Genomic DNA, 19,472 nt, shown 5'->3' on the forward strand with positions numbered 1-19,472 from the left:
CACAAGGACAAATTCATTTTTGGTAGCCACGGAGAGATTAACTGCTTTGCCCAGAATCACAGGAGGTTAAGCCGACGCTCTAACTCTAACCTATTTCCCTGGCACCAAAGCCGGCAGCTCTGTCCGTTAGTCCACATCCTCTGCCACTTAGCGTAAAAAGGTTTGAAGGGAAAACCGCACCACACTATTCAGAAGCAAAGTTGGCATTAGATTTGTATGCCGGGCCAGAATCTGTATTTACAAACTAACGCCAAGAAGAGCTTGTGAGAGGAGTAGAATGAGTGACAACGCCAGGAGTTGTGCTGAGGTCTAAGTCATTCTCTTGCTGCAATGGCATCAAGGAAAAAACGGCCGGGTTCCAAAGTGGCAAAATCCCAATGCGAGGACCAAGACAATGCTACAAGCTCTATAAAATGTCATCACCTCCTTAAGTCAATACTTCAAACCACGCCATTTTGAGAGACCCTCCACCCCTAGTTTTTCATCCCACATAAAGCCCTGGGTGGCTCGGACGTCTGGGCTGCTGTTGATTTACATTATAGAGAAAATTCCAAGATACAGTAATACTTACCAGACAAATACCAACCTGATGATATGAGGCGATTGGGCCGTTGCAATAATAACGGGCCTGTTGCACACAGCTGTTTAGTTTATTAGTGTTTACCACACAGCCCATTACCAAAAAAGTGCAGCTGTTTTAAATCATACATGACTAAAGCCATTTTACGGGCACATGCGCACTAACACTGTTTAACGATCGCGTAGAGTATATTTTGTAGCTGACAGCTTTTCCTCGCTTGTTGCATTATTATGATGCACTCTGCTTCAAACATTTTGTGATGCAATGGTGTGTAGGGATTGCTGACTAAAATAAAGAAACCGACAGCATGAGTTGTTTGTTTTGTGGGGGAAGACGAAGTGTGAGTGGGGGCTGCCAAGTCCAGTCATGCATATAGACGCATTCCATATCAGAAGCTAAAGGCTCGAGCAGAGGGTAGGTAGAGACTGGGAACAGACAGAGTCAAGTAACCAATGTTTTTAAGACATTTTGCTTAGCATGGCTTACTTAGGGGCTTAATTGAGGTAGATAGGAGAGGGAGAACAGGGAAATGTGCTCTGCCCCGGCAGGTGAGGCTCTCCTTACTGCTGATCTCTAGAGCCCGGGCAACACAGACTGTCCGGGGAGCTGTGCACGCCTCTGCACGTCCATTTGGAGAGAGCTGTCCACGCTGCCGGCGTCTCCGATCTAATCACTGTCCAGACATGCTCCTACGTTGAGAAATCAGTGGCTCATTCTTTGTGGCTTCAGCCTATGAAGAATGCGAGGTGATGTGACGTACTCAAGAAAGGCACAGTGGGAGTAAAGTTGGATTACACAGCTGAATCCAGCACCAGTAGTTCGAGGTTTCAGGCTGGATTATAGAGCAGAGGCATGTAAGAGGGCATGGCACCATATTCACATGCCTGGGGGTTCTTTAGACCAGCCTTGGGGGTTTACCACCTCTTGTTCCAGTAGGAAAACCAGCTGTCATATCACGATATATCGCAGCGGTATCCATAGTGGATATCTGGCCAGCGCTTTTGGGCTGAGGAGCACAAGAGTGCACGTGAAAAGTCACAATTGGTGAAAAGGTGGGTCCCTTACATTCTCTCCACCACTTGTGGTAGGGTGGTGCAGGATAATGGACAGAGTAGGTATTCACTGACATCACGCTTGCGAGTGACTTCAAGAACCGGGGCTCTGTAAAGAACATGTCAGGCCTAAAGCAGAAATACCAGGTACCGGGTACCTCCAGTAAACACCACGGAGCTGTGTTGCAGAGAGGTGTAACAAGGGCCGTGGTCTCAGAACACCTCTCTGCAACACAGCCCCCTGGCGCATACTGGAGGTACCTGGTGGGCTAGTTGGCCCCCAGGGACCCTCAGTATTCAAGTGGAATTTGTTCCCCCTCTGCAAACGCGCCAGGGGGGGCGCGCTTGCAGAGTGGTGCAATGAGGGGGCGTGGCCTCCTGCCGCGATCCCATTTGTAAAATTATTTGTTTATTTTTTTTAAAGAAGGGGGAGCTGTGTAGCTCCCCTTTTTCTAATTTTTTGGCCCTGGGGACCCCATCCCGCAAGGCCTGCCCTCAATTTTTTTTTAAAAATTGAAAAAATTGGTAAGGGGGCCGCATGGCCCCCCTCCTGAGGCCATAATCTGCATTGGGGACCCCATCCCCCGGGGCATGGGTCTTTTTTTAAAAAAAAAAACATTTGTTATTTGGAGGGGGCTGCCTTGCCCCGGGGACCCCATCCCCGGGGCCGGCCCTTTTTATTTATTTTTTAAAATTTACATTTTGGGGAGGGGGGCCACATGGCTCCCCTCCCGGGCCACTAATAGCCCCGGGGACCCCATCCCCCGGGGCTGGCCCACTCCGTTGGGGACCGTGGGGGGGGGTTCCCAATCCCCCCACGGTCCCAGCCGGCTCCCCGCGTCCTGCGGGAGCCGGCATTGCTTTTCCACATGGGGAGCAGCTAACATGCTGCTCGCCATGTGGAAAAGCAATCTGCTTTGCTATTTGGAAGAGAGAGCAGGTTTCCTGCTCTCTGTTCCAAATAGCAAAGCAGTTTGCAATGACAGGGTGTCAGCCGCCCTGTCATTGCAAACGGCAGTGTCCCGGGGGTGGGCACCCCGGGACACTGCAGGAGCCGGCCCTGGGGGTGGCGGACACCAGGGCCATCAATCAATCAAACATTTGTAAAGCGCACAACATACCCATGAGGGTCTCAGGTTGCTGGGGGGAGGCTGCTCCTGATCGAAGAGCCAGGTCTTGAGTGTTCTCCTGAAGGCCATCAGGTCTTGCGTCTGTCGTAGGCTCAGCGGTAGAGTGTTCCATGTTTTGGCAGCGAGGTGGGAGAAGGATGTCCCGCCGGTGGTAGTTCTTCAGATGTGCGGAACGGTGACAAGTGCGAGGTCGGCGGGTCGTAGCTGCCTGTTGGGGATGTAGAAGGAGAGTCGACTGTTATAGTAGGCAGGGCCGGTCTTGCGAAGTGCCTTGTGTGCGTGGATGAGGAGCTTGAAGGATATCCTCTTGTTGACGGGGAGCCAGTGCAGGTTTCTCAGGTGGGGGGTGATGTGGCTGTGGCGTGGTATGTCAAGGATCAGTCGTGCCGAGGCGTTTTGGATGCGTTGTAGTTGTTTGATGAGTTTGGTCGGGGCTCCCGCGTAGAGGGCGTTTCCGTAGTCGAGTCTGCTGCTGACGAGGGCTTGGGTGACTGTCTTTCTTGTGTCTGTTGGGATCCATTTGTAGATTTTGCGGAGCATGCAGAGGGTGTTGAAGCAGGAGCAGGAGACGGTGTTGACCTGCTTGTTCATAGTGAGTGTTGAGTCGAGGATGATTCCCAGGTTGCGTGCGTGGTCTGTGGGTGTCGGGGCTGTCCCTAGTGCTGTCGGCCACCAGGAGTTGTCCCAGGCTGAAGGGTTGGAGCCGAGGATGAGGACCTCTGTCTTGTCAGAGTTCAGCTTCAGGCGGCTGGCCCTCATCCGCTTGGCGATGGCCCTCATTCCCGACGGTTGGCTTTGTGGGTGATGGGATCCTTGGTGAGGGAGAGGATCAGCTGGGTGTCGTCAGCGTAGGAGATTATGTTGAGGTCGTGCTGTCGGGCAACGTGTGCAAGCAGGGCCATGTAGATGTTGAGCAGTGTCGGGCTGAGGGAGGAGCCCTGGGGTACGCCGCAGATGATCTCGGAGGCTTCGAATCGGAATGGGGGAGGCGGACGTTCTGGGTTCTGCCTGAGAGGAAGGATGTGGTCCATTCCAGAGCCTTGTTTCGGATCCCTACGGCGTGGAGTCGTGCACGTAGTGTGCGGTGGCAGACGGTGTCGGAGAGGTCTAGGAGGATGAGTGCTGCGTCTCACCGTTGTTCATTAGGGTCCTTATGTCGTCGGTGGCAGCGATGAAGGCGGTCTCGGTGCTGAGGTTGCTAAGGGCTCCAGGAGGGGGGCCGCGCGGCCCCCTCCCACCATTTGAAAAGCCCGGGGGGGTGGTGATCCCCGGGGCTTGGGGGTCCATAACGGACTCCCAAATTATAAACTTAGTGCCCCGAGGTGGTGGCGGCCCCCCCCCACACAGATTCATTTTATGAAAAAAAAAAAAACCATGGGGGGTGGCGGTCCCCAGGGCAGCGGGGGGGGGGGGGGGGGGGGGTTGGGGGCATGTGCCCCCCGCTACACAATACATTTTAAGCCCCGGGGGGTGGCGGTCCCCGGGGCTGCGGGGGGCCATGAGGCCCCCGTATTTAATGTCATAAAGCCCTGGGGGGTGGGGTCCACCCTTGTTTTTTTTTTCCGGCAGCGGGATGCGCGGATCCTAAGCGCATCCCGCGATTAAAAAAAAAAATAATAATTTTTGGGGCCTTGGGGGTCCTTCTGGGTGTGTCTACCCTGCCGCCTTTGCGCGTTTTGCGAGGTTTTTTCTTTGGTTTCTTGTGCCTCGGTTCTACCGAGGCACAAGATGGCTGCCAACACTTCCTGATTTGGAGTGTTGAGAGCCAATTAGGATACAGCTCGTGCACGGCAGGGTGCGCTTAGGCTGCGCTTAGGGTACGTGGACCCTCCGAGGCCATAGATATATATGTACTTTTAATTGTGATTTTCTCAGGAACTACTGAACGGATTTACACCATTTAAGCAAAAGGCACGACTCTGAACTGAGGACTACCTCTTTGCCAAATTTGGCGTAATTCCGTTGAGCAGTTCGGGCTGTAGCTGCGGCTAAAGGTCCTATGGGAACTTGCATGGGAAAAACACGTTTTGGGACTCCCCTTTTTTCTCAGCCCCCACTACACGAATCATCCTGAGACTTTCACGATTGGAGCAGACCGGAGCTGGCCAAAAGTTTTGAAAATTTCGCAAAGATTCGTCAATCAGCGCCAAAGTTATTGGGAATAGAATGTTGCGAATTTCCTATGAAAAATAGGTCCTAACTATATCTACCTACTGGCGACTGCCAGTAGGATATATAGATATATATATATATATTCACTGAAAAAACCATAGGTTTCAGGGGTGTTATAGTTAGCTGGACTTTTCACTCGTACAAAACCATTGAAATTCCCCCGTTATAGTTAGTTCAGCTAACTATAACTCGCGCGCCCGCAATGCACTGCTGATGACGTCACATATTACATCACTCATGACATGGTCAGTGACATCACTCATGACATCACTGATGACATCTCAAATGACATCACTGATGACATCATCCAGTGAATGTGTGTTATTCTGAAAATTAAATATGTTTTATATATGTATATCTCAAGGTCGATGGAAGAATAAATGGGTATATAAGTGTCTAAATGGATGATTTGTTTTTGAAAAATTGATTGTGTAACTGACTGATTAAGTGTATCATAGTGAATACATGGCTTAGTGAGTAATGTTTAAATATGTAAATATCTGTATCAGTCTCTCACTTTGTGTATAAGTGGCTGCATGGGTTGGTGAGTAGCTACATGGGTGTCTATATAGGTTATTAGTTGGTTTTTTGAGTATCAGTCTGAGTGTCTGCATGGTTCGGTGGGGGTATTACGTAGTGCATAGGTGCATGAATGAGTGACTCACTGTTTGTATGTGTTGAACACAGTATGTGTGCAGGACTGTATGGGTGGATGAGTGTGTGTATGGGTGTGTTAGTGAGTGAATGACTGTCTCAATAGTGTCTTTATGAGTAACTACATATGTTTTAAACTAGTATATGTGACTATTGGTGTATATATGTGAGTATATGTGAGAGTGAGAGATTGAAAGAGTTCCTGTATGAATAAGTATGTGTTTCTATAAGTGATTGTTTAAAAGACTAAGTATGTGTAAGTTTCCGTAGAAGTAAGTGTGGTGGTGTGTGTATAACTGTATATGCAAGTAAATGTATGTTTGATTCTTTATTAGCATGAGTGACTATGTGTGTGAGTAACTATGGATGAGTGGCATTGTGTAACAGGATGTATAGGTGTACGAGTACATATGATGAGTGAGTACATGTATGAGTGACTGTATTGGACTGTTGGTGAATGAGTGGATGTGTATGTGGATCTTAGAATTACTGAAGAGGTTGTTGTAACTGGTATTGGTATGTCCATTGTTTTGAAAATTTTAGTCTCTATTTTTGAATGTGTGTATCAAAGGTTATATTAGGGTGAGAGGAGGTCTGCCACTCTATCACAAGGATGATGTCATCAGTGATGTCATTTGAGATGTCATCAGTGATGTCATGAGTGATGTCACTGACCATGTCATGAGTGATGTAATATGTGACGTCATCAGCAGTGCATTGCGGGCGCGCGAGTTATAGTTAGCTGAACTAACTATAACGGGGGAATTTCACTGGTTTTGTACGAGTGAAAAGTCCAGCTAACTATAACACCCCTGAAACCTATGGTTTTTTCAGTGAATTTCTGAGGTTTTTTAAATGCTAATTCCTAACTATAACGTGCCTGAAACCTATGGTTTTTTCTGTTAATTTCAAAGGTTTTTTAAATGCTAATTTCTAACTATGCCTACAGAGATAGGACATGTGAAGAAAGAAGAAAAAATGCACAGAAAGAAACAAAAGAAGTGCAGAAAGAAGCAACAGAAGTCCTCAAATACGAAGATAAGTGCAGGAAGAAGGATAACGTGCAGAAAGAACAAAAAGAAGAGCAGAAAGAAGCCTTGTTGCAAAATCATCCTGTACCTTCAACTTTTTCAGACGGATACTGGTGGTAACTGAGTCTGACTAACCAGTCCTAGAGCCAGTGCTATGTTAAAAGACACTTAGAATACAGTGAAAACACCTACATACACTAGGGAACATTATGCGTTGGGGTCCCCCTGTGATTAGCCTTACCTCCTCTATAAGCCCCTAGTATATAATAGGGCATGGGGATTAAAACTACCTCTTAAAACAGGCCACAGGGCGTTTTTGCACACGTTAACTCAGGCCCCGTCCCCTCCTTTCACCATTGTGTAAACACGCCCTGTGTCCGTTTTTAGTTGGGAGATTAAGTTCATTTGAGTCCTGAGGGTCCCTAGGGTCCAACTAGCCCACTAGGTACCTCCAGTAAGTGCCACAGAGCTGCGTTGCAGAGAGGTGTAAAAAGTGGCACGGCCTGGACCACCTCTCTGCAATGCAGCTCAGTGGCGCTTACTGGAAGCACTTGGTGGGCTAGTTAGCCCCCAGGGGCCCTCAGTATTGAAGGGAAATTATATCCCCAATTTAAAACGTGCCATGGTGCGTGTTTGCACACGTCACCTCAGGCCCCGTCCCCTCCCTTCACCACTGTGTAAACGCGCCCTGTGGCTGTTCTAAGTTGAGAGATTAAGTCCCCTTGAATCCTAAGGGTCCCTAGGGTCACACTAGACCACTAGGTACGTCCAGTAAGCGCCACAGAGCTGCGTTGCAGAGAGGTGTAAAAAGGGGCTTGGCCTCAGAACACCTGTCTGCAGCGCAGCTCCCTGGCGCATACTGGAGATGCCTGTTGGGGGCGCGTTTGCAGAGTGCTGCATGGAGGGGGCATGGCCTCCGGCACGATGCCAGTCTTTTATTTATTTTATTTTTTTAAGAAGGGGGGCTGTGTGGTTCCCCTTCTTATTCTAATTTATTGGCCCTGATGACCCCATCCCCCAGGGCCTGTCTCCTAATTATATTTTTTTGACCCCAATCCCCAGGGCCGGCCACTGTTTTTTATTATTTTTAAAAAATATATATTTATAGACACACCTAGGACATGCTGGACAAACCGTACGTACCTATCACCATGACGATTTGCGTGATATTCATTAAAAGGCGACTATGCATGCAATTAATCCACGTGGAATGTATTTACACCACTAGTGAAGCTCTGACATGTCTGATGCTCTACCGTGCCTAATCCCGGTAGACACCCTTGTCGTTTATTTATACAAACATGGGTAGCTATTGACGGGCACATTTAATACACATGCACACCAAGCCATTCAAAGGGGATTCGACAAAAATTCGACCAAAACTATGCAAGAAACCCCCCTCACAGTTAATAAAACACACATCCACTGCCGGATGTGTAATACTTTTTATTTTACTCTCTGGAAAGGGGACGAACATCACTTGCGAGTCACAGCGCGCTCCTGACAGAGCCCAATGCTGTGTTACACCCACCATTGCCTGCCGAGTGCCACACACCTCTGTATTGTATTCCACTAGCTAGTGCATATGCTATGACACTCTCTAGCCCATGTGCACTGTAACACCACCCCGTGAAAATGTCATGCCACACTTGTCTTCGCACAGGTTATATTGCCCCATCTAACGTGCCTTCCTCGATGCCTATGTTATAACGCACAGTGCTATGCCATACATATTACAATTTGGGATCCATATCTTTGTCACAGTGCATATGCAACGTTACACTCCCCAGCACATATTTTATATTACAACTTTAGAGACTAGTTAGGTTACACAACACTGCCCTGTGCATATTACACTCCAAGGCGCATATCGCATAGCACACGCTAGTGCCTGTGCTATCTCGCGCTCTCCAATGAATCTGTCATTGCGCACAATGTATTGCATATTATATTTCACGCCTGGTTCATCTTATATCACACTTTTTGGTGCATAGTTTATACCATACACTATATCTAGTTTTCATTTTCAATCGTGCTCTCAGGACTATGTTCTATATAACACTGTGTTCACCTACCCTTTTCACGGGCATTACATTTTGCGATAGGGGGTGGAGGGTCAGGGGGTGTTTTTGCCAAGTGAGCCCGGAGTCACAGTCACTAACGTCTTCTTCTTCCTGAATAAAAGTGAGATTATGCTGCATACTTGTTCATATTTTAAGTAGTTTGCACAGACAAAATGTTTTAAAAACAATAAAGTTTCTAATACCCACCTTCTCTGAACAGTTAGCTTGCTGCCCCATCCCCCTCCTCCCTATCCTCTGTTGTGTGAATCCATGGACTAGCCTCCTCCCTCCTGCCATGCATGGTCTGATGTGCTGCCACTGCCCTCAATTTAGTATGATGTACCAGTCCACTCCTCCTGCCCTCCATTGCCCAATTCTATGCCCCATCATTGACCTCCTGCTTAAACTCTGTGCTTAGCTTGCTGCCCCTATTCTCCTTCCCCCTGCCCTCCGATGTCTTTGTGCATGCCCCTGCTCCATCCTTTTTGCCCACCATGTCCCATGGACCTGCCACTCCTATCTACTCTGAGTGTTCTGTTGAGCTGCCACTCCCCTCCCACCTGCCTAGCATTGTCAGATGACTGTAACCTGTCCCTGCCACCTCCACCCTGCCTGTCCACATGCCATGCCTCTATCCTCTTCCTCCTGTCCTACATGATCCATTGTACTGCCACACCCTTCTGCCCTCCCTGGTCTGTTGTGCTGCAACTGCTCCTCCTGCCTGCCCCGTGTGGTCTGTTGTGAGGCCCCTTCCCCTGAACTTTCTTGTCTGTGCACAGGTCCTGACCCTCCCTTCTATCCTCCATCGTCCTTTGTGCATGCCCCTGCACCCTCCTTCTTGCCCATCATAGCCATTGTGCTGCCACTAACCCTCCCACTTGCCATGCATGGTCTTCTGTGCTGCCATGGCCCCTCCCACCTTCCCTGTGTGGTCAGTTAGCTGCCCCTGACCCCCTCCCACCTTCCCTCCATGGTCTGTGTGTATGCCATCACAGTCTCACTGTTGCTCTTCATGTTGTGTCTTGCTTCTAGTGCCCATCCTGCCTGACCTCCATGGCCATCTTGCTGCTCCTGCCCTGCCCCCTTGCCCCCAGCCCTCTGTTTACATGTGCAGACCCCTACTCCCTCCCTCCTGGCTTGTCTGTTCCATTGTAATGCCCCTGATCCGTCCCTCCTGCCCTTTATGGTCTGTTATGCTGCAGCCTTCTCTCCTGTCTGTCCATTATGGTCAGCTAGCTACCATTGCCTCTTGCCCCTCTGTTCTCTGTTGTCCATGTGCATGGTCCTGTCCCCTCCCTCTTGCTTTCTATGGATTGTTGTGCTGCACTCCCGTCCTGCATGCCCTGTGTGGTGTATTGTGCTGCTGCAAACCCTGATGCCTGCCCTGCAGGGTCAGTTTGGTGCACCTCTCCATGTCTCTCCTGTCCTCTGTTATCCAAGTCCATGTCCCTATCCCATTTCCTTCCATGATCCAATGTACCATACTTGCGATCATTTTGAACTTGGTAAGAGGGAGATTTTGAAAAAAAACTGGGGTATTGATTTTCCCCTTTGAGTTACATTGAAAAAGAGGATATTGTAGACAGGAGACAGATCAAATAAAGCCCATTTGAGCTTAAAAACATTGGACGTTTCCTGGCTGAATCGGGTCTGTTGGCATGTATGGTTGTACTACCATTGCCTCTTCCTTCTGCCCACAATGGTCTATTACATTGCCACAGCCTTGAAGGAGGGTAGATTTTGTATCACAGGGGGCCCCTGGCCCGTTCTGTCCACACCTGAAGTATGAGACCCTTGTCCTTGCCCTGCCAGCCGCATTTGTAGGCCGTATTAAATTGACCAGCGGGTCCTGTGTTGCTATATAATTATCCTGAGACATCCTTACCACTCAGCCAGCATAAAACCCCTGTGTACGCTCTTCTGTTCAATATGTAGGCCTCTTTGTTAAATTGACCATAGCTCTGCAATTTTAGTGTATAGCAGTCTGAAGGCAGGTCTGCGAGGCCTTCTGCTCCAAACTAGTAGCCCCCACCCTACCCGAGTGCTCCGTGCTCGGTATCAAAGTTCAACATCCCCCTGAAGCTGTCGACATACAGTAGGCTGCATCCTGGACTGGTACTTGCTTCCTGGGCAGGTTTCCCGCTTTTAAGGAAGTGGCAACCGCAGAGCGTCAAGTTAGGAGAACTGAGGAGATTTTATACATGAATATATTGAATTCCTGTACAATACCCATTATTTTCTGCTTGCTCTATGGAACTTACGATAAGCGATTGGCCTGAGAGACTGACCTTTTCACCCAGTCCATTGTCAGCATTAAGTGGGTAAATGACGAAATGTCTGGTAAAATCTGCAGACGAAGCTTTTGGGTAGCATACGTAGGTAGATGTAGCGTGCAAAGGAGCCCACAAAATGATATAAAAAGGGAGCACCCACAGATATAGACGGACAACCTCGCCGTCTGTATGTAGGTTAACAGGCTGTGCAGGTTTTCCCCAAGAACTGGGAGCTCTTGTCTTCCTTTGCTTAAAATGTCTTGCTCGGCTTTGCTTGAAGTATCTTATTCTATTTTACCTATATGAAATGTCATGTTATGTTTAACCATTGTTCTCTTTACTTTTGCATTTAAAAGATGTTGTATTGTAATTGCAGGAATGCTTGCTCTAAGAGTAAATGTGAGTGTCCCTAGGTAACATTTTCCTTGGTGTAACTTGTTTCTCATGATGCATTTATAGATGTGTTTTCTCTCTCTCTCTGTCAGTCCATTAATTGAGATACAGAGAATATCATGACAGCTGTATGATTATCTGGATTCTGTATTTTGTACTTTAGGTCTCTATTCTGCGGTTACTTTGAAGTTGCATCTTCTCATTAAACTGCCATTGTATTCTGCCTCCAATTCCATGTCTCATATGTCTGTTTTCTTCATTTTTGGAGCAAGCGTTCCTAGGCACCCCGGCTCAAATTAAGGTGCCCCTTTTGTCCCTGACTCACTCTCCTGCTCAGTTCTGTGGTGGCTCCCGGGGCTCTGGGGACCGCCCCTAGCTTCCTTGACCCGTAATAGATCTTCCCTCCAACAGCCTCTCTTGCAAGTCCTGTATTGTTGGTTTGTTGCCCCTGCCCCCCTTTCCACTGCCCTCCATAGTCTGTTGTGCTTCCACGGCCCTTCCTGCCTGCTCAGTGTGGTTAAATTGTTGCCTTTGCACCCTCCTACCTGCCTTCAATTTTCAGAGTCCGTGCCCCTGGCCTCTGCCTCTCAACAGTATCCTAATGAAAAACTAGATTGCTAACATTCTATATTTATTACAAAAGTGTGGAGCGCCTGACATCATCTTGATGTAATCAAAACTGTAATACCTAGAGCATTCCTTTAGAAATTACATATATGAGAGGGTGTTATTGGCATCAAAATTATGGTTAGTGCTCTAAAAGACTAAAATAAGGACATATTTTCTGAGTTTTCAAATAGCGACAAAGCACTTTTAAATTATTTGTTATCTTTATGTTTTTTTATCTAGTTGACAACTTGATTAAATGTTGCACTTAGGGGAGAGGATGTGGTGTTACTTCCAGAACTGCAGACTTTGCAACTGGGGAACCAGGTTGAAGTTTCTGCTTCAGCTCGACATTCTGTGATTCTGGTCAAATCACTTAGTCTCCCCATGTCTACAACCAAAATGAATTTGTTCTTGTGTGATGTAACCAATGCTCATGTAAAGCACTCCAATACCTGACAAGTCTGCACTATATAACACTGCAAAAACACAAAATAATAAGTGTTTTGCACACTTCTGTCATTGGGCTATATTTGGGCTATATCTGGGTGATTTTGGGCTACATTTGGGCTCTTTTGTCTCCGGTGGCCATCTTGGGAGATTTATTTGTTATGAAGTTTCCTAATTTCTTCATGTACTGCAGTCTCCTCAGTCGGAAATGCTTTCAGTTTTTTACTTTGATTCCATCATGAAGGTATTCAGATATGTCACACATTTGCCATGAATTCTGAATGTTAGCACTCTAGTTGCTCATTAGATCACTGTAGTAAAACTACTGCTCACCATGGAAGTCTGCTCCTGGTATTAAAAGTGCATGTTTCAGTCTGCATGTCAGAATTTTTTAATGAAATAGAAGAGGATTTGAGAAGTCACTCAAAATGTGCCCTCATTTTCTTTCTTCAGCATTAATCATAATTTCTATGGCAAAATGAACCCCCTCATTGTGTTCCTTTTTAAATTAAATGTTTTAAGTGTTACCAGTTTATTCCAATCAAGATGGCTTCAGGTGTGCCATACTTTTGTCATAATGAAGACAGTAAGTGCTCTAGTTGTTTTTATGGACATTCTGTCATTGGGCTATACTTGGGCTACATCTGGGTGATATTTGGGCTACATTTGGGCTCTTTTGTCTCTGGTGGCCATCTTGGGAGACTTATTTGTTATGAAGTTTCCTAATTTCCTCATTTACTGCAGTCTCCTCAGTAGGAAATACTTTCAATTTTTTACTTTGATTCCATCAAGAAGGCATTCAAATGTGTCACACATTTGCCATAAAATCAGAATGTTAGCACTCTTTTTGCTCATTAGATCACTGTAGTAAAGCTACTGCTCACCAGGGAAAACTGCTGCTGGTATTGAAAGTGCATGTTTCAGTCTGCATGCCAGGATTTGAGAAGTCACTCAAAATGTGCCCTAATTTTTCTTTATGCAGCACTAATCATACTTTTTATGGAAAAATGAACCACCTCATTTTGTTCCTTTTTAAATTAAATGTTTTAAGAGTTACCACTTTAATCCAAGCAAGATGGCTTCAGGTGTGCCATACATTTATCATAAGTAGGACGGTTAGCGCTCTAGTAGTTCTTTGGAACACTCTGGAAAGCTGCAGTAGAACACAAAGGAATCAACTGACAGTCTCTGCCCTTGTTGGATGTACATGTTTTACTGAGAATGTCAGACTTCATTCTCACATGACTGAGAAAGATAATGTGAATTTACAGAAAATAAGCTCTCAGTTTAGCTTATAGATCACCTTCCAAACCTCTGTGGTAAAAGCATGAGAAAATATTTTTCTCTCAATCATGATATCCCAGCAGAAGGCTTTTTCACATGGTGAAATCACCTTAGAACATACCACAATTCCTAAAATGAGTATGGTACCATCAACAAATGATTTATAATGTAACTAAAGTCTTAAAATCTTCTATTAACTGCAATGCTTTTTAATGAGGTGCTATCATGTATATTGGTCCCAAGATGGCTGCCAACACTTCTTGGATGAAGTGCTGACAGCCAATCAGATCTCAGGATGAGATGTGTGGTTAGGCTCCGCCCACATATATATATTGATTTAAATGCTATTTTCTCAGGAACTACTGAACAGATTTACACCAGACCTACAAAAGGGACTTCCTTGACCGGAGGACTACCTCTCTGCCAAATTTCAAGTAACTCTGTTCAGCCGTTCGGGCTGTAGCTGTGTCTAAAGGTCCTATGGAAAAATGCATGGGAAAAACGCGTTTTGGGACCCCCCTTTTTTCTCAGCCCCCGCTTGACGAATCCCCCCGAGACTTTCAGGGTAGGAGCGGAGCGTAGCGCCCCACCTATTTTGAAAATTTCGCGAGGATTCATCGACCGGCGCCAAAGTTATTCCAAATAGAATGTTGCGGATTTCCTATGGAAACAGGGTCCTAACTATAACTATCTACTGGCGACCGCCAGTAGATAATATAGATATAGATATATATATATATATTTTTTTTTTTTTTATCTACTGGCGGTCGCCAGTAGATAGTTATAGTCAGGACCGTGTTTCCATAGGAAATCCGCAACATTCTATTTGGAATAACTTTGGCGCTGGTTGACGAATCCTCGCGAAATTTTCAAAATAGGTGGGGCGCTCCGCTCCTACCCTGAAAGTCTCGGGGGGATTCGTCAAGCGGGGGCTGAGAAAAAAGGGGGGTCCCAAAACGCGTTTTCCCCATGCAATTTTCCATAGAGACCTTTAGTCCAAGGTACAGCCCGAATGGCTGAACAGAATTACTTGAAATTTGGCAAAGAGGTAGTCCTCAGGTCAGGCATGTGCCTTTTGCATATATGGTGTCAATCTGTTCAGTAGTTCCTGAGAAAATCAAAAGTAAAATCACATACATATCTGGGCGGAGCCTAACCACACATCTCATCGTGAGATCTGATTGGCTGTCAGTACTTCATCCAAGAAGTGTTGGCAGCCATCTTGGGACCAATATACATGATAGCACCTCATTAAAAACCATTGTAGTTAATAGAAGGTTTTAAGACTTTAGTTACATTATAAATCATTTGTTGATGGTACCATACTCATTTTAGGAATTGTGGTGTGTTCTAAGGTGATTTTACCATGTGAAAAAGCCTTCTGCTGTGATATCACGAACCATGTTTGAGAGAAAACTTTTTTCTCATACTTTTCCCACAGAGGCAGGGGTGGGGGAATTGCATCGCCCTACGCCCGAACCATGTTGTTTATATTGACGGGCAAGAAGATTTATTGTCTATTTATGTCCGAAGGACATGTAGACATTAATCACGTTTTAATCACGTTAAAACAACAGGCTGTGGGCACTCTGGGGCTCACAGCCAATCCGAAGCTTGCAGAGAGCCTTTGGCGGCATCTGATTGGCTAGCAGCCCATGACTGGGCTCTAGCCAGTGATTGGCTGAGGGAGTGAAACGTCACTCAGCCTCTGCAAGCAGTAGTCCGTGGCCGCCACGAGGCTTGCAATAAGCATTCAGGTAAAATAAGCAGTTTTTCCCACTTGAATTGTGTGATATTGTGACGGAGGTGCTGCGGTTTTCTTTTATTTATATTTTTAGCAACCGTGCGTGGGTAGATTAATTAGTACAAAAGCCTAGGCCTGGCCCGCCTCGGCGCCTCAGATGAGGACGTCAAAAAAGCTTATCGCAAGCAGGCGCGCTGCGCTACCACCGCTTCATGGGGGCAACACCCATTACAACGAATTCAGATTCACGCGCTGCCATCGCAACGCGGGTTTAACATCGCGGGTCCGGAGCCTTCATACCGCAGATGGAAACAGATCTGCAGATTAATGCTTTCAAAAGAGACATCCGTTGGTGACTTGCAATTTATAACTTAAAGTCCTAATATAGAATAGTGAGCTATTAACTTTCAGCCCAGAACTGCGTAAAGAACAAGTTACTTACCTTCGGTAACGCTTTTTCTGGTGGATACAGTATCTGCCTTGTGAGTATCCCCTGCGCCAGCAACATTCGGAAACTTTTGTAGCAGTCCACGCCGATGGGGTCGACGACGACGTCACAGAGACACGGCTCCGCTCGCTACTCCGCTGACGTCACCGGCTCCATAAGAAGACCTCGTCGGCGTGATGACGTCAGTTCCGCCCCTTTTTTCCGTGCCTTCGAGGCACACGGACGGACTAACAGCAATATATACATATACAATATACACAGTACATGATATGCAAATCAACACACACAGTGTGGAAAATAAATAGCAAGGCACAAGAAAAAAACATAATGCCCTTGACAGTAACAAAACACATTTTGAAATACCATCAACAGAATTGTAGGTATAGAAGGATGGACAACGGGGAGGCGGGTGGGTCAGTGAGGAATCCACAGGCAGATACTGTATCCACCAGAAAAAGCGTTACCGAAGGTAAGTAACTTGTTCTTCTGATGGATACATCTGCCAGTGGATTCCTCACCTTGTGAATAGATTCCACAGCAGTCCCCACTCCCGGAGGAGGGTGTCCACCCTTCTATACCAGAAAGTCCTGAAGGACGGATCGCCCAAAATGTCCGTCCCTCCTCACCTCGGTGTCTAAGCAATAATGTTTTGCGAAGGTGTGGAGGGAGGCCCAAGTTGCCGCCCTACAAATGTCCTCCACCGAAACACCCCTAGTTAAGGCAGATGTGGAAGACTTTGCTCTGGCAGAATGAGCCCTCAAACCCTCCGGAGGCTCCTTACCAGCTAGGGAGTAGCATATCTTGATGCACAAGACTATCCACCTGGAAAGGGTGCGCTTGTGCACCGCTCGACCTTTCCTGCAGCCAGCAAAACCCACAAAGAGCTGGTCATCAATCCTGGAGTCCCTTGTCCTGTCCAGGTAGAAGCTCACCGCCCTCTTAGGGTCCAAGCGGTGAAGTCTCTCCTCCTCCTTGGAAGGGTGAGGGGGAGGATAGAAAGAAGGAAGGGTAATGGACTGCCCCAAATGGAAGGGAGTTACCACCTTAGGCAAAAACGCAGCCCTGGTCCGGAGTACCATTCGTTCAGCATGAATGGTCAAGAATGGGGGTTTTGAACTTAGAGCTTGAAGCTCACTTACCCTCCTTGCCGAGGTGATTGCAACGAGGAAAACGGTCTTAAAGGACAACAGCCTCAAGGGATACTTGTGTAAGGGCTCGAAGGGAGAACCCATAAGATAGGTTAGTACAAGGTTTAAGTCCCATTGAGGCACAATAAAGGGAGTTGGAGGAAACTTGTTTGTAAGGCCCTTTATAAAACGAAGAACAATAGGTGACTTGAACAGCGACGGCTGATCCGGCAAACAAAGGAAAGCCAATAGAGCCGATAAATATCCTTTCACAGTAGCCACAGTAAAGCCTTGCTGAGCAAGAGAAAGGGCAAACTGTAGAATATTAGACAGACAAGCCTTCAAGGGATCAATGGACCTCTCTCCACACCAGAGAACACATTTAGACCACCTATATGAATAAATAGATTTGGTGGAGTGTCGCCTGGCCGATAAAATAACATCCACCACATCCGGCGGGAGAGAGAAAGAATTCAGGTTGCCCCGTTCAATCTCCAGGCATGAAGGTGTAAGCTCTGGAGGTGGGGGTGTAGAACCTGCCCCTCCGACTGCGAGAGGAGGTCTACCCTCAGAGGGAGACGGAGCAGAGGGCACGAGGAGAGGTGGAGAAGATCCGTGTACCACACCCTTCTTGGCCAATCCGGGGTGATCAATATGACTTGGGCCCGGTCTAGGCGAATCTTCCTCAGAACCCGAGGAATCAAGGGTATGGGAGGAAACGCGTAAAGGAGTCGTGAGCCCCAACTCAGCTGAAACGCGTCCCCCAACGCTCCCTGCATCTGATACTGGAGACTGCAGAACAACGGACAGTGCCGTTCTCGCGGGTGGCAAATAGATCCACCCGAGGAGTTCCCCACGTCCAAAAGACGTGCCGAACCACCTCCGGATGGAGCCTCCACTCGTGGTCGGCGGAGAACTGCCGACTGAGACTGTCTGCACGCACGTTCAGCACCCCGGCCAGATGATTTGCCATCAGACAAATCTGATGGTCCTGAGCCCAGGACCATAGACGCAGGGCCTCTCTGCAGAGACAAAGAGACCCCACTCCTCCCTGTTTGTTTATATACCACATCGCGGTAGTGTTGTCCGTCAGGACCTGAACAGACTGACCGCGAAGGGAAGGGAGGAAGGCCTTGAGCGCCAAACGTATCGCCCGCAATTCCAGAAGGTTGATGTGAAGCAAATTATCCTCTGGAGACCAAAGACCCTTGATCTCCAGATCCCCCAGATGAGCACCCCACCCTAAGGTGGATGCATCGGTTATCACTGTAGCAACCGATGGAGGAAGATGAAAGGGCTTTCCTTGAGACAGATTGCCCTCCATGCCCCACCAAGATAGATCCTCCGCAGCTTCTCTGGAGATCCTCACAGACTCCCTAAGATCTCCCTTGTGCTGATACCACTGCTTGCGGAGGCACCACTGGAGCGCCCTCATGCGCCAGCGTGCATGGTTGACCAACAGAATGCAAGAAGCAAACAGACCGAGCAGGCGAAGGACCTTCAGAACCGGAACAACCGCTCCGTTGTAAAATAAAGGAATCATTTCCTGAATGTCGAGAATCCTTTGAGGAGGAGGGAATGCTCGACAAACAGTAGTGTCCAGTACCGTACCTATGAACAGGTTGCGCTGAGAGGGCACCAGGTGAGATTTGGGCACGTTTATCGAAAAACCCAAGTTGTACAACAGTTGAGTTGCATCCCGCAGATGATGCAGCACCTTCTCTGGACTCCGCTTTGATCAGCCAGTTGTCCAGATAGGGGAAAACTGAGATGCCTGACCTTCTGAGATGGGCTGCCACCACTGCCATCACCTTCGTGAAGACCCGAGGTGCAGAAGTAAGACCAAACGGGAGGACCGCAAACTGATAATGTTGCGACCCTACCGTGAAACTGAGATACTTTCTGTGCGACTTCAGGATTGGGATGTGAAAATACGCATCCTGCAAGTCGATGGACACCATCCAGTCCTTCTGATTCAGCGCTTGAAGAACCTGAGCAAGGGTGAGCATCTTGAACTTTTCTTGTTTTAGATAAAGATTCAAGATTCTGAGGTCCAATATCGGCCGTAACCTGCCGTCCTTTTTCGGAATCAGGAAATATCGGGAGTAGCATCCCTGACCTCTCTCCTGCTCTGGAACCACCTCTATCGCACCTTTCTGAAACAACTTCAGGACTTCCTCCTGCAGGAGAAGACGGTGGTCCTCCGAGCAAGCCCCTTGGCAAGGAGGGTAATTTGGAGGGAATTCCTGAAAGGGAAGGGCGTACCCATTTTCTACAAGATCTAGAACCCAGAGATCTGTAGTTACAGATTCCCAATCTTGTAGAAAATGGGTTAGCCGGCCCCCCACAGGACCAGCATGATCCGGAATGGCGGATCTAGGGCTGTTTTGCGGTGGTGGGAGGGGCTGAGGAAGAGGAAGAGGAGGAGGAGAGCTGACGGCCACGTGTGCGACCCCTGATTCATC

The 19,472-nt window shown here is 47.5% G+C and overlaps 1 protein-coding gene across 5 annotated transcripts in view; it reads right to left on the bottom strand.

Moving 5' to 3' along the window:
- The window catches only part of PCM1 (pericentriolar material 1), a 1,275,228-nt gene that overhangs the window by 371,736 nt on the left and 884,020 nt on the right, over positions 1-19,472 (bottom strand). The gene's annotated exons all lie outside the window — the stretch shown is intronic.

The sequence above is a fragment of the Triturus cristatus genome, chromosome 2_2 (assembly GCF_964204655.1).
Source record: "Triturus cristatus chromosome 2_2, aTriCri1.1, whole genome shotgun sequence".
NCBI classification, from domain to species: Eukaryota; Metazoa; Chordata; class Amphibia; order Caudata; family Salamandridae; genus Triturus; species Triturus cristatus.